The sequence below is a fragment of the Mesocricetus auratus genome, unplaced genomic scaffold (genome assembly GCF_017639785.1).
Source record: "Mesocricetus auratus isolate SY011 unplaced genomic scaffold, BCM_Maur_2.0 Super-Scaffold_100018, whole genome shotgun sequence".
Classification (NCBI taxonomy): domain Eukaryota; kingdom Metazoa; phylum Chordata; class Mammalia; order Rodentia; family Cricetidae; genus Mesocricetus; species Mesocricetus auratus.
In genome coordinates this window covers 32,427,423-32,443,058 of record NW_024429199.1, presented here as the reverse complement: position 1 = coordinate 32,443,058, position 15,636 = coordinate 32,427,423, and the positions used below count along the sequence as shown (strand labels likewise).

General features: G+C 45.0%; 1 protein-coding gene across 1 annotated transcript in view; it reads right to left on the bottom strand.

Annotated features, from left to right (window-relative positions):
• Stx11 (syntaxin 11) overlaps positions 1-13,896 on the bottom strand; it is a 30,361-nt gene extending 16,465 nt beyond the window's left edge. Inside the window, exon 1 of the mRNA XM_005065868.4 lies at positions 13,730-13,896. The gene's annotated coding sequence lies outside the window, so the exon portion shown is untranslated. The remainder of the gene's footprint in view (positions 1-13,729) is intronic.
• Between the last annotated feature and the right edge of the window lie 1,740 nt (positions 13,897-15,636).

Sequence of the window (15,636 nt, the reverse complement as noted above, 5' to 3'; positions counted from 1 at the left end):
CTTCTTTCCCATATATTCTAAAATCTCTCTCTTTTTCCCTGCTTAACTCTTTGTAAGAATACAAAAACTCACAGAATTATTTGATATAAAAATATTTTCACTGGGCAGTGGAGGCACACACCTTTAATCCCAGCACTCGGGAGGCAGAGGCAGATGGATCTCTGTGAGTTCAAGGCCAGCCGCCTGGTCTACAAAGCAAGTTCCACAAACACAGAGAAACCCTGTCTCAAAAAACCAAAAACCAAACAAACCAACAAATATTTTTGGGGCTGGAGAGATGGCCCAGCATTTGAGAGCACTGGCTACTCTTCCAGAGGACCTGGGTTCAATTCCCAGCACCCCCATGGCAACTCACAACTGTACCTCCTGTTCCAGGGGATCCAACATCCTCACGCATACATACATGCAGGCAAAACACCAAGGTATATAAAACGAAAATAGATTTATTTTTAAAAATAAAGATTTTTCATCATTAAATACATGTCATGACTATAAGATAACCCACGATAAAAATAAAAAACAACTGCTCCCAGATTCCTTTTATCCCAGCAAGTCACGAACATTCAGAAAGCACATTCAGAAGCGCTAACCCTGGAGCTATGAAGTGGGGCACATTTCTCTGGCGAAGCAGAAGATTCTATGAGATTTCTTCTGGACAGGGACATCCCACAGGGTCACCGAGAAAACCATGTTGCTACACTCCACCAACAAAAAGTTTGCATAGGTGAAACTAAATAAAATGAAGAATGACGGCAGCCTGGACAAGGTAAGGAAATTCTAGAAAGGGAGAGAATGTTCGCATGTGCGTTTATGATCAGGAATCTCAAGGTGGTTACTCCAGTTCCACACATTTCAGAGCCTATGAAGGAATCATGAGGTGTATAAGCCAGTCTGAGGCCTGACTGCCTCATGTTTATAAAGCCCTTGTCTTGTCTTTCATTTTTATTATTTATTGCAATTTTGTGTATGTGTGGGGTACATACACATCTGTGTGCATGTTTGCATACAAATGCATGTGCCCATGTGTGCATGTGGAGACCAATCGTTTTCCATCTTATTTTTTGAGAAGGGTCTCTTACCCCACCTGGAGTGATTCAGCTAGACTGCCTGACCAGCAAACCCCCAGGATTTTCCTGTCTCTGCCTGTCCAGTGTAGGGATTACAGACCCCAGCTGCCATACCTGGATCTCCATGTAGGTACTGTGGATCTGAAGTCAGGCCCTCATGCCTGTACATAAGAACTCTACTGAGTGGGATGACAGAAGAGAGGTCTAAAATGGCAGCTGGGCACTTGAATGAAAAACTATCTGCCTTTTAGATGAGGAAGAGGGCTGCGGGCTCGTGCAGGAAGATGAAGATAACAGAATTCTGGGTGGATCATAATTTGAGAGGAGATTTAGACAATCTGGAGTTGCATAAATGGGAAGAAAGCCACCCTAATGAGAACAGAACAAGAAAGGAAAACAGTTACTCACTATCAGAAAGCAGACCATACAGGGAGTTACAGAACATAATCACGATGCAATACAAGGTCCTGCGTCAATAACTGCTTTCATAATATTAATCACCGAGTATTGAGCTGGTTTAATTATGATAGAATTGTACTGGAGAAGTGGCTGCATGGGTTGTGGGAATGAGCTACAGCACTATCAATGCCTAAGACTGAAAAATCAGACTGTTATGAGAGAAGCACGCTATTCGGAGACTGAAGACACACATCAAGGGGTTGGATGTGGTCCACTTTGGTGGAACTGAGAAAGAAGACGGGGTTTTTCCATTGTAGGTTTCATGGAAGTAACTGGCTTTTCTCAAATATGTAAGTTTAATAAAAATTAAAAAGTAGAATCAAAAAAGAAAGAGACAGGAAGGAAGGAAGCAGGGAGGGAGGGATAGAAAAGGAAGGAAGGAAAAAAGAAAGAACAAAAGAGAGAGAGAGAGAGAGAGAGAGAGAGAGAGAGCTGGTGGGAAAGGCACAGACCGATAATCTCACCCATGTGTCAGGGAGGGAGCGGCTCAGGCAATAGAATCACAAGTTCAAGGCCTGCCTAAGCTAAAGACTGAGCTCAAGGCCAGACTGGCAAGTTAATGAGACTCTATCTCAAAATAGAATGTAAAAAGGCAGCAGAGGTATTCCTTAGTGGTAGAGTGATTTTCTAGCCTGTGAAGGGTCCTGGGTTCCTAGCACTGAAAAAAAAAGAAAGAAAAGAAAAAGAAAACCAAAAAGACAAAAACCAAACAGGTTGTAGGTGGGATTCTAGCTCTTCGCCAGCTCATTGTCCCCTTGAAGTGTCCTCAATAAACTTCCTTCTTGAAGGACAGAGTGGGAGGGGGCGTGAAGGGGAAGGAGAAGAAAGGGAAAGAGGCTGGAGGGGTGAAGGAATGAGGACTTGTCTCTGAAGTTAAAATTACTAACCAGAAGGATAATGCTATGAATTTGGGCTAATGTAGCGTGACCAAGACTTCAGAAGCGCCAGGTATGGTGGTACACACCTTTATTCCCAGCACTCAGGCAGCTGAGACAGGAGGATCTCTGTGAGTTCAAGACCAGCTTGGTCAGATACACATAGAGCATTCCAGGACATTCAGAGCAGCATAATAGAGAGACCCTGTCTCAAAAAGACAGAAAAAAGAGACAGAAAGAAAAAAGAAAAAGAAAGGAAAATAATGGAGGGAGTTCAGAAACTCTCTAACATGTCTCAGAGAAATGACAGATTTAAAAATGCAAAATCAATAAGAGAAACAATAGTAGAAATTCATAAATCTTTGTCTGGCCTTTAGAATAATGTGGTGATATATTATGTATGATTTATTAAAGTTTGACTGAGGATTCAGAAAGCAAAGACAGCCTCGAGCTATAGAGATCAGGTAGTGGTGGCACACACCTTGAATCCCAGGACTCTGGAGACAGAGGCAGATGGATCTCTGTGAGTTCAAGGCCACCCAGGGCTACACAAGATTGAGTCAGTCTAAAAGTGTAACAGAGCTCACGCCTTTAACCCCAGCACTAGAGAGGTATAAAAGATAGGAGTACAGTCTTCAGTAGTCAGTCTCAGGGGTCTCCAGCACATATTGAGAGGAGCATAGCAGTCTGAGTGAATCTGAGGAGCAGTGAAGTCAGGAGCAGTCTGAGCATAGCAGTCTGAGTGAATCTGAGGAGCAGTGAAGTCAAGCAGTCTGAGGATTGCCCCTTTGGTCTGAGCTGAGGTAGAGGTAAGAGGTAGTGGCCAACTGCTTTGCTTTTTTGATCTTCAACTTGAAGCTTGAACTCCAATATCTGTCTCTGGGTCTTTTAAAAATCATGCTACAAAATAATATAACAAGGTGAAGAAATCCCAGAGGAAAAGAAAACCAAGTATAAGGACATGAACCCGGAAATCTCCACACGGCAGAAAAAGTATAACAAAATTCTAGTTGGACTTAGCAACTTAGCCCAAGATGAGAGCAATAAAAAGGAATACAAGCTTCATCTGTGCTTTCATCTCTAAAGCTAAACTGAAGTGTTGAGAATGGGAAATATTCATTGCGTTTATGATGAGGATAACGGTGGTGGACTATAGATAGGTAATTGTTAGTGAGCCAGATTCACAAATGCCCATAGCACTCAAAGTTCAGTTAAGAATAATTAATAACTTGAGAAATTGTCCAATTCGATATCAACAGAGATGTGCTGACAAAATAGGACATTCTCACTGTCAGCTGTTAACCTCTGAAGATAAGCTGATGTGCCTATATAATTTGATTCCTTAAGGAAAAAAATTTATCACCTAAAAAGAATTTCATGTTTTGAGGAAAAAATAAATGTATTATATTTACGTATGAAACTGTCCAACAATAAAAAATTTAAAAATTAAGGTAGAGAATAAGCAGTAGAAGACATATGATGTCTGTCTCTGGTCTCCACACACTTTGTGTGTGTGTGTGTGTGTGTGTGTGTGTATGTATGCACAAATGGGTGCATATAGCATATGCAAATAAATGAATAAGGTAAATAAAAAAGAAGGAATTAAGTTTAAAACTTATGTCTACACTTTATGTCATATAGGCAAGCAAACAAAATGCTGGACATATTAGCTTGATTTAATCACACACATTGCACATGTATATCAAATGTCACAAGGTACCACACAAATACAACTTATCAATCAAAACAATACTAATGAAGTGTGGTGGTCTGAGTGAGGAATGACCCCCCCATAGTCTTGGGTGTGTGAACGCTTGATCACCAGATGGTGGCACTGTTCAGGGAGGCTTAGTTGGTGTAGCCTTGCTGGAGGAAGTACGTCACTGCAGGTGGCCTTTGAGAGTAAAAAGCCCCGCCTCCTACTAATTTACACTCCGTTATGTGCTCAAGATTCAAGATGTGAACTCTCAGCCTCCTGTTCCAGACACCATACCTGACGCTTGCTGCCAAGCTTCCCTACCATCCTGGGTTCTAACCCTCTGGAACTCTAAGCCAAAATAAATTGTCTCTTACTCAAGTTCCCATCGACGTCGTTGTTTTATTACAGCCACGGAAAAGCAAGTAATACACAACGATTAGCAATTTAAACATGACATCTTCAGAGTTAAAAAAAACATCAAGGATTCGTCATTCTTGGCCTCAGATAAGCTTGTAACAGATGAGGAAAAACAAACCAGCAGGATTATGAGAAAAGATCAAGAACCGGTCAGAAGAGAAGAAAAGGGAAGGACCCAGCATGAGCTGCAAAAGCTGGGAGGAGGTTATCAGTTGCCAACACAGGTATTGCAGCCTCTCTCCCCTGCGTGGAAGCCAAGTTCACAGATGAGAAACCAGAACAGACACAGCTCTGAGCACTTGTGCTCCACCCTTGGGCCATTTAGGACAAAAACTTGAGGGTGACACTCGTAGCACAACAATCTCTTAGCTGATAACAGTGACCCCCAAAAATTATTTTAAAAGCTATTTCTACGACATGTCTTTATTTAAAGATTTGTTTATTTTTATTTTATGCGCATCAGTGTTTGCCTGCATGTGTGTATGTGCATGCCTGGTGCCCGAGGAGTACAGAAGTGGGTGTCAGGTCCCCTAGAACTGGAATTACAAATGGCTGTGCTGTGAGTAGCCATGTGGATGCTGGGAATCAGATCTAGGTTCTCTGAAAGAGCAGCAAGTGCTTTTAGCTGTGGAGCTGCCCCTTCGGGCCCCATTTATGTATTTACCTTGTGTGTAATACATAAATGCACACTGTGGGTATCAGTTTTCATCATCATGTGTGTCCTGGGTTTCAAACTCACGTCATTAGGTTTGGTGACAAATGCCCTTACTCACTGAGCCATCTTGCCAGCCCTATATTCTTAAAAGTAGTTTTTATAAGTCTACCTTACACATTCATGAATTTCTAAGCTTTAAATTTGTTTGTCTGACTTTGATATTTGCCACTATATATTACACCTAGGGATATTAAGATCAACTTCCAGCCACAGCAGATTGTATGAAACACCCAAAAACGTCCTTCTCTGTCCCTTCTGTCTTTTCCACTCTTCAAATGAAGGTGTCACTTTCTTCTCTCTTTAGTAGCATCACCCTCCCAACATGTGCACACTCGTGCACACACACTCCTGCGCACATACATATGTACACATCTACATACATATAGTCAGGAACACATGCACACATCTGCGTGCGAGTGCATGCACAGGTACAAATGTGTGTGCCCCTGCATGCCCACATACGCATCTGAAGGAATCTCAATTTTGATCTAGGTACAGCAGAAGGTGTCCCTTTGTTGGAAGTGGGCCGGCCCCTTGTAGTGAAAGCCATCCTCCTAGCTTTGATTATTTTGGTGTGAACTGGGCTTCTTGAGAATGTGTCCTTTTCTGTGACCTCAGACTGGGTCTATGAACTAACACTCCCCATGCTTCCTCTTTCCTAACACCATGTTCCCCTACTGGCCAGTTTACAACACAGTCGCTTGCTGTCCGGGTTCTGCTTGCCCACAACCTCCGTGGGATCCAGGGCTGTGCCCGAGTCTGTGCCTGCTGTGTTTGTAATGTTCTCTGGAGCATCTAATGGGAGCATCTAATGAATGGAGACCTTTGATAAGTAGTCCTTAAACAAACATGGTCCCTAGAATGTTTCTTTTCAGTCACTTTCGGAGTCACAGGTGGAAGAGACAGTACTTGCTCTCATGGTGGTAATAAACTCCACAATAGAGAGATGCTCACCAGGCAGAGCCCAGAGGAGAATGTCAGACTGAGTACAGGAAGTCTTCTTAGAGAACAGGGGCCTGGGGTAACTGCCAGTGTCTCACTAGGAGTTATTGGATAGGGGAAGGGAGAGGAAACTGAGGCAGAGATAACTTGTGCAGGGGTCTGAAGCACGCAAGGAGAGCACAGGAATGCCAACGGCCAGACTTCCCAGGAATGAAGAAAACAATAAGTGGCCCTCATTTACCAGGTTATTCTGCATGTAACTAACGCTTCCTGCAAAGATCTGATTCAAAATCAATACGCTCTCAAGTGCTTTCCCCTTCCAAGAAGAATCAGTACCCATTTCTGTGAGACAAATGATGTGTTTTCCTGCCTCTGTGAATGTTTAATTCTCCTTCCCACGCTCTCTTTCATGCTATTAGACGGTCATTAAGGTTTAAAGGCAGCACCGCAGCACTTGCTCTGAATAGGACTTCCTGGAACTTCCTGTCCTGGAAGAGTTACTGATTCCTGTAAGGGGGTCAAGCTTGTCAAGGGATTTGACATCTCTCCATCTGAGATGGGAGAGGCCAGGGCAGAGCTTCCCTCTCTCCCTCCTTCCCTTTCTCTCTTTCTCCTTCCCTCTCTCCCTCCCTTTCTCTCTCTCCCTCCTTCCTCTCCTTCATGTATTCCTCCTCATTTTCCCATGCCTCCTCCTTTTCGCTCCACTCCCTTGCTTTTATTTTGAAATATCCTAGGCAATTCTGATATTTATAACCTACAGGATACACACTGAGGTTCCTTGAACTGTTTGAGGACTTTCAGTGGTTTCAGATAGGTGTTGGGGAGAGGGAGGCAATACCACAGCTTATCATCATTTCTGTCCTTCCAGGCTGCTGTGCCATGTGAAAGGACTCTATAAATAATGAAGAGCCATGAAATATAGACAAGACATTGTTTCATGTAGTTTGTGTAGTAAATAAAGGGGACACGGGGTGGGCAGTATAGTGATATTATGGAATTCACCTCATGGACTGTCCTACTTCATCCAAAATCAGGCTGTGGGCCACTAGCTCCATGCGTGTGAGCAGAAAGGGCATAAAGCTTGCTGCCTGTCAGGTGACGAAGAAGCCAGAACAAGTCCCATCTCCTCCACTATTCCTAAAAGCTGGACCCCACGTCATTAACCAACATGTTCTGCAAATAGTTTTGCTTTGCATCTTTAAACAGAGGGAGGCATGGAACAGTCCAGTACACAAAAAGAAATACTGCATTGGGAGACATGGATCCAGAGTATCTTAGTACCCACCGAAAAGGAAAACACCCTTAGTGAATGCTAAAGACATTTCATTTTCTCAACAAGAGTTCCAACCCCCCCCAACCAATTCACACGAAAAGTTACCAGTTATAAGCCTTACAAAGAACTTGAATGACACACACTGGTGTCCAAGACCCATAGGCTCAGAGAGTGGACCACAAATGCTTACTCTAGACAGATGGCTTTGTTATCGGCAAAAGTCACAGAATGGATAGAATGGGGGCAGGGGCCGGGACCAGAGTGGGGTGGGTTTGGAGATGGGGGAGGCTCAGAGGGAACATGCCAAAGCCAACCATAGCAGTCCCCCTCTCTCAAGGAACTCCCAGCAGAATTGAAGAAGCAAGGCAAAGCCACATGAAATAGTAATGCAAATCTTTCACTTTCTATTGAGAGGACTTAATGAACCGCAGGCAGCTATAGGAATTCAACCAAGAGACAGGTGGGTTGTATTGCCTGAGAAGGCTCCATATTGCCCTCCACGCAACAAATGACTATCAATTTCCTGATAAATCTGAAGAAGTGTCAAAACATTTGATTCCCACGGGAAGAAACATAAAAAGGTACCAAGTTTCATGTGTTTGGACATTTTAGAGCTTTAAACTTGGTGGTTTGGTTAAGTTTGCACACAACTAATTCAATGTTTTTATCTTTAAAGGGTCCAAAGTCAAAATGTTCCATAGAGTGTTGAACAAAAACCAAAGTCTTTACCCAAGTCAGAAGAGATCAGATCATCAAACTATTAGAGTGGTGTAGAGCTGGGGCTGGACTTGGTCAGAGATAGCTTGTTGGTGAGAATACCTTTGTTAGGACCAATGGAATCTACTCAAATGCACCAAATACAAAACAGGATCTCAGCAGAAAATAACTGAATCATTTACCAAGAGGATAAGGGAACAGCAGTTAGAGGTAGGAGAGTACCTGTTTCGGAGTCTGTCTAAGATGAAATAGGCATCAGCAGACAGATGATAAGCCAGGAATGTAGGATTTGGACTTTTTATGTCCCTGACTGCATTTGTTAGTGATTCCTTCATCATGTCACCCACAACCTGTTGATTAGTACCCAGGGCCCTGGCCTGTCCTTCTAGTGACCAAACACATCAGAGAAACAGGAAATGCAGAAAGCTGAACATTCAGTACTTCAGAAGCCACTCTGTGAGACAGAGCTCCAAGAATCTTCAGGTGCCCCGAGTCTCCATAAAGGTAGTTAGTCCATCATCACCATGGTGAGGGACACCACAGCGGGCATACAGGCATGCATGGTGCTGGAACAGTAGCTGACATTTGATCTATGGCCGTGAAAGGCAGAGAGAGGCAGAGAGAGGCAGAGAGGCAGAGAGGCAGAGAGGCAGAGAGAGAGAGAGAGAGAGCGTGCTAACTAGGAATGGCATGGGCCTTTGAAATCTTAAATCCCACCCACAGTGACACGCCTCCTCCAATAAAGCCATACGTTCTAACCTTTCCCAAAGAGATCCACCAACAGGGGAGCAAGTATTCAAATTCATGAGCCTATGGGAGCCATTCTCATTCAGACCGCCACACTGGAGCAATTGATGGTAACCCCAGAGGTATTCCTAGATGGAGATGGATCACTTATTTCTTGGGAGGAAAGCGGGAGAAAGATGCTACCCAGCAAACCAGGGGTCATGAAGTGTCCATATTATGACTGGAGCTATTCTTGCTCAGGGAAGAATTGTTGTGATAAAAAAGATAAAAACCAAAAACAATGGCAACTTGAGTTTAGCACAAAGTCTAAAACATTATTTATTCATTTATTTCTTCAGAAAGAGCAAAAGCGTGTAGAAAAGTTCAATAATGTCAACCACGGAGCCAGGTGCTTGGGATAAATTTCCAATGCTGTCAATAATTAACCCTCCTTAAAGTAGTAAGGGAATTCATCACAGGATTCCAGTGAGGAATAAAAGACTTAATCTATTTATTGAGCCTGGGATAATTCCTGGTCCACATAAGCACTCAGTACATTGTCCTTGGTTTGGTTTCTGTTGCTATGCTGAAGCACTGACCAAGAACAATCTAAGGAAGAAAGGCTTTGTTTGGCTTACATGTCCTAGGCTGTAACCTGTTACTGATGGATGGGGCAAAAGCTTGAGTCAGGAACCCGGAAGCGTGAACTGAAGCACAGACCATGAAGGATTCTTCCTTACTAGCTGGCTCCCCATTCCTTGCTCAGCTTGCTTTTAAAATACAACCCAAGGGTACCTACTTGGTGCTGCCCATAGTGGACTAGGCCCTTCCTTATCAATTGTTAATCAATAAGATGTCCCATAAATATGCTCACTGGTCAACCTGATGGAGGCAAGTCTTTAACTGTGGCTCCCTCTTCCCGGTGACTCTAGATTGTGCCAAGTTCACAAAAACTAACTGGTCAAAAATCTTACCAAGGCATGTAAAACTTTACATGCCAAGTAGTGTGTGAGCTCTTCATCAACCTTTACCTTACACCAACTCTTCCATTGGGTGGGATGCGCCTCTTGCGGTCATTAACCAGAATTACGGGCGTCATCTTAACTCTTCTCCCCTGTCCTCATAGCCCACTTGTCAAGAGGCAGCTGGGTTCTGCGTGTTATACAATGTGAGTTCTATCAGCGCCTTCCTCCATCTCTGTGCCTCCCCACCACTGATTGCAAACCTTGTTCATGTTCTCTTCTCCATATTACAGTGTCCTCCCTAGGACCATGCAGCTCTGAGCCACTCTGTCCTCAGGGTGTGTGCGTGTCTATGTTTATTTATGTGTGTGTGCACATCTTCATGTGTGTGTGGGCACATCTTCATGTGTGTGTGTATGCATCTTCGTGTGTGTGTGTGTGTGTGTGTGCACACATGTGTTGGCGTGTCTGTGGAGGTCAGAGGTTGACATGGGTGCCTAAGCTCTCTCACTGGACGTGAAACGTATCGGTTCAGGTAGACCAGAGTATCAGCAAGTCTCAGGACCTTCTGTCTCCATTTATCCAATGCTTAGGTCACAGGTTGACGGTCACCTTTTACATGTGTGCTGGAGATCAAACTCAAATTTTCACGCTTGTGTGGCAAGTACTTTGCTGACAGCCATTTTCTTAGTTCTTGCTGTTTTAAACAGGTCTCTGATGCTGCCTGTTTTCTCAGAGGCCCCACAGAACAATGTCCTGGAGCCTGTGTGGCACATGGGTCTTTGTGGTCCTGTTCTGTCTTTCCACGCTCATTTTTCTGCCCTCCCCGAAGCTCTCCCCCAACCCCAGGGAACAAGCTGGAGTTTCCCGACCACAGAATACGGTTCAGTCCTCAGTACTGCTGTTCCTTCTGCTGGGTCACCTACCCCTCCAGTTCCTGGGCAACCCTCATCTACAGTCAGGGTCATTGTTTTAAAGAAACCGTCTTTAGAACATCATGAGTCGAACCCATGCCAAAGCTCAGGAACACAATGCCTAAGACACTTCATCTTTTCTCTCTCATAGAAGACGTGAGAGGGAGAGATGGAACGTAGAGCTGAGCAGTTGTCCTTTACTACTTAGCTACCTCAGAGGACAGGAATGTTTGCTCCTCCTTAATCCTCAGGTACAAGAGGAAGATTACCATACACAGGATAGGGCTGTCGTATGTTATTTTATTAGGGAGAAATCACTGGAGAAGCCAAGAACTGAGGTCAGTGCTCTGCTGGTCTCTGCACCTCGACTGGAACCCAAGAGAGAGTGATCCCTTCCTCCTTGCCCTTTATCTCTGCCTTCCCCCAGGTACCTGTGGCCACGCCCAAATGGGCGTGGTCAGTGCTGTGGGTCTGTGAGATTCCCCCCCCACACTCAGGGATCCTGCACAAGTGACTCATGAATGCCTGACTCCTATTTATGCTGCCCCCTGTTCGCACATATTTAAGATAAGGTTTAAATTCATAAATTACTCACAGTAAGAGATAAATGGGGATTAACAGGAAAACAACTAACAATATAGCATCATTAATTCGGTATGCACGAACTCCCTTTCTTTTTTTTAATATTTATTTATTTATTATGTATACAGTATTCTGTCTGCATGTATCCCTGCAGGCCAGAAGAAGGTACCAGATCTAATTACCGATGGTTGTGAGCCACCATGTGGTTGCTGGGAATTGAACTCAGGACCTCTGGAAGAGCAGTCAGTGCTCTTAACCTCTGAGCCATCTCTCCAGTCCCCGAACTCCCTTTCTTGAAGTATCTTATTGGCAGGTGCGGTGACACTCACTTTTACAATGAACAATCAGGTAGAAGCAGGCAGGTATTTGTGAATTCTAGGTCAGCCTGGTCTACACAGTGAATTCCAGGCCAGCCAGGGGACACAGTAAGGTCATGTCTTAAATAAAATAAACCAAAAGTGTATTACTATTTAGGTCAGCCTGGTCTACACAGTGAATTCCAGGCCAGCCAGGGTACACAGTAAGGTCATGTCTTAAATAAAATAAACCAAAAGTGTATTACTATTCCTGGAAATTTTCTACTTTACATATCAGAACTCAGGTAACTAGAAGTCATAGAAGTCAAGTCAACCCCTCAGATGACGAGCAACAATTGTATAAACCCATGAGCAGAAGTCACTTCGATCTAGTGGTCTGCAGTTATGAACCACTCATTAGTTACTGTGTTTTTAAGAGGACACATAACTAAGAGTGGCCACAACCGCCCAGGAGTGATAACAGACTGCGTTTGCCATTACACAGCTACTAAGTAATATGAAACATGGTGAGTTCAAACACTTAAAAGCCATGCTCACTGATGTGCCTTTAAACCACATATTGAATGAAAAACAGGCTGCCTACAAAGACAAGTAGGTGGTCAGAACGCAAGCCTTCCCTTGCTGTCCCAGCAATGATCTAGGACACCCTGACTCTCAAGGCTTCAACTCACCCCCACACCGGGACACCTCCTTTATGTATCAATTTCTCATAGCACCCATCTCATGATGTTGGATTTTCCCAAGAACCTGCTCAGCGATGGCCCTGGCTGCCAGGATAGCATTGTGTCCATGGTCGTATACATGGAACTTGGTGAAGAGGCTGGAACAGACCAGAGCCTTGTAACTGCTGTCTATGACTGACATCAGCTCAGCGAGGGTACAGTTATTTCTCTCTCTACTGAGCTTCTAGATAGGGAAGTCCACTTCTAAGAGCCACTATCTGGACGCATGAGACTTAACATCTTAATGTCTGGGTCCAGCAACCATTGAACTACTTCAAAAGCTTTTAAATGTTTCTTAAAGCACTAATTTGGTAAAAGTAAACTGTCTGAAATATCTTTAGTTTCAGAATGACACTTACAATCACTCCATAAAATGTCCTATTCCTACCAAGCAGTCAAAATAACAAGCAAATGGTTATTGGATAATGAAATTAATTTTCTATTGAACTTCTGTGGCAAAGCACATGATTCTAAGGGTTATCTCAGATCAGCCTAGTGACCCTGGCTGGCATGTTGTCCCATCAGACGCTTTAGGAAACTGAAAACTTGAATAGTTACTTCCTAGGCCGCTTGCCCCAGTTTGACAGCACCGGTGTCATCTGTTGATCTTATTCTAAGTACAGGGATACAACCTCACTTTTCAAAGGCTTATTAACAAAGTCTCGCAATTAGAGCAGACTTGTGACTCATTTTTGGATACTCGTGTAGAAACAACAGCTCCTCCCTCTGCTGAGAAATGGCTCGAACAAGTAAGTGTGAGAGGGCCACAGGAAGTAAAACGCAGGTCTCAGCTGGTGTTCGTGGAGGCCAGAAGCTGACAGAATTCCGTGGCGTGGTTCTCTAAGCAAAGCCAATCAGGTCTCTCTCTCACCTGAAAACACCTCCCCAGGGTCTTCTGTGGGAGCTGTTTCAAGGCGGTGTCAATGTTCCTGTATTTCCTGGCTCCTGATTCATACTGTCAAGTTCAAGTCAAGAAGTGCCCGTTCTGATGTGCTTGAGAAAGTGGCGACCAAACCATTCAATAAGACAGAATAAGACAAAACTCAACCTCTCAACCGAAAACAAAAGTTGCCTCGGGTAGCTTTATAAAGTCAGTCTACAGTCGTCATTTCTGAAGCACTTCTGATGAAGCATTATACTCTCAAACTTTAGGTGAGAAACCCAAATCCTCGTCTTGAAGACACCTAGAGGCGCAGAGAGAACCACACCCCAAACCCACCTGCTGCTGTTCAGCATCCCTGAGCTGGGTCAACGCGATCCCTCCACCCCAGCCAGCCCCGCTCCCGCATCCTCGACGCTGAAAAAGTTAGAGTGCCAAGCGGACTCCCGCGACAAAACGAACCGTGATTCGGCGGGGCGCTGATCCAGCGACGGGACTCCCGGAGGAAACCGGGCGCGTGTGTCCCGCCGGCCCTGCTGCCTGCGCTTCTCACCGGCTCCGGCTGCACTTCTCAGGCGCGGTGCGAGCCGTGCGCCACCCCGACCGCATCTGGACGCCACTGTCCCCGCCCCCGGAGCTCGGAGGTCGCACAGCTGGGGACCAGGCCCCGCCCCGGAGACGTCCTCGTGTAGGCGCGCCGCTTCCTTACCCAACAGCAGTCGTCACGCTGCGGGATGCACGAGCCACCTTCCCCCGCCTAAGCTCCGCCAGATGTTGCCGGTGGGGGGGAGGAGCCTGGACCACCCGGGAACTTCCTCCGTCTTCCTTCGCGCTCTGGGATGGAGAGATGCGCAGGGCGGGATCCGTCGGACTTCCCCAGGGGAAACCCCAACAGCGCAGGTGACTTTTGCAGTCCAGAACATTTCCGAGGCTAGGATGCTAGAAACCGTTTCTGGGTGTGGGTGTGGCTGCGGCAGCGAGGACCCCAGCGACTGCTGAACCGGAGGCCGACCAAGGAGACACTGAGCCCCGCCTTCCACCAGCCCCTTCCAACAGAGGCTAACAGTTGATGCGCTTGTATCAAGATGGTAGCTCCCAACCATCCATAACTCCAGTTCCAGGGGATCCGATGCCTCTCCTTGTCTCTGTTCCAGACACACAGTACATGAGGACAAAACATTTGTACACATAAAATAAAGAGAAGTAAATCTTTGCAAACAAAAACAAAACCCTGGGGTAATGTGACTAGAGTGTGATCTTTAGTTATCGATGAAGTAGGGAAGGCTGGCTTATCAGCCAGGATCAATCTGTTAATGGAAAGACTGCGACAGAAGGGGATCCCAGAGAAGAATATGTGGGGGCAACATCAGTTGTGTGTATGTAGATCTAAAACCGTTCTAAAACAGTCCTTGAGCTTGTGCTGGTATGCAAACTGCGGGCCTTAAGTATGGTAGGCAAGTGTCTTACCGCTGACCCACAACCCCCTAGCGCTGATTATTTGATAAAAGAACTAGAATAAGGATAATGGGTGCCGTATGTTCTGAGGGACGAAGCAGTATCTGTGTGTACTTTGATGAGGACCTTTGGGATCTAGGGAGGTGCAGACTTAAAAACCCTAAAGCTGGGCCGTGCTTGCCTTTCGGAGAAGCATCAATGCACGTGGGATGTGAAAGACAGAGTAACGGGGTGGGCTGAGGGTCGAGAGAGGGCGTGTGGGTCTCAATTTGGCTGCCACTGAGATGAGATATGCATGCTGAAGAATTTCTAGCAGAAGAGTGGCATGCCATGGCTTTTCCACCTGCCATGGCTCTGCTGAGGATAGATTAAAAGACAAAGAGAAGTGCATGGATATGTTAGGAAACAGTGGCAGTTAATTTTAAGTCTCAACTTGACTGAGTACCCAGACATTATTCTAGGTATGACGATAAAGGTGATTATTGAATGGGATTAGATCTGAATTGGTAACTTCAGCAACGCAAATTGCCCTCCCCAATGCAACTGAACCTTATATCAGCTCCTGAAGGCCTGAATTAAACAAAAAAGACAAAGGGTCAATTCCTTTGTCTGCCTGTCTTTGAAATGAGACTTTGGAATCTTCTTGTCTTTGGGCCTAGGCACAGATTGGAACTCTCCTATTGGCTCCCCTTGCTCTTCTGGTCTTCAAGAATCAGCTTGGAACTGCATGATTACATCTTCTGGGTCTCCTGTCTCTTGAGTGAAGCTCTTGAGACTTACATAAATGCATGGGACAATTCCTTACCATGCACAAGGCATATGTATAGGACAGCTCTCTGTATCTGCTACTGGTTCAGCTTCTCTGGAAAATGCCGACTTACAGGAAACCATGGTGGTAGAGCAAGTAAGAAGCC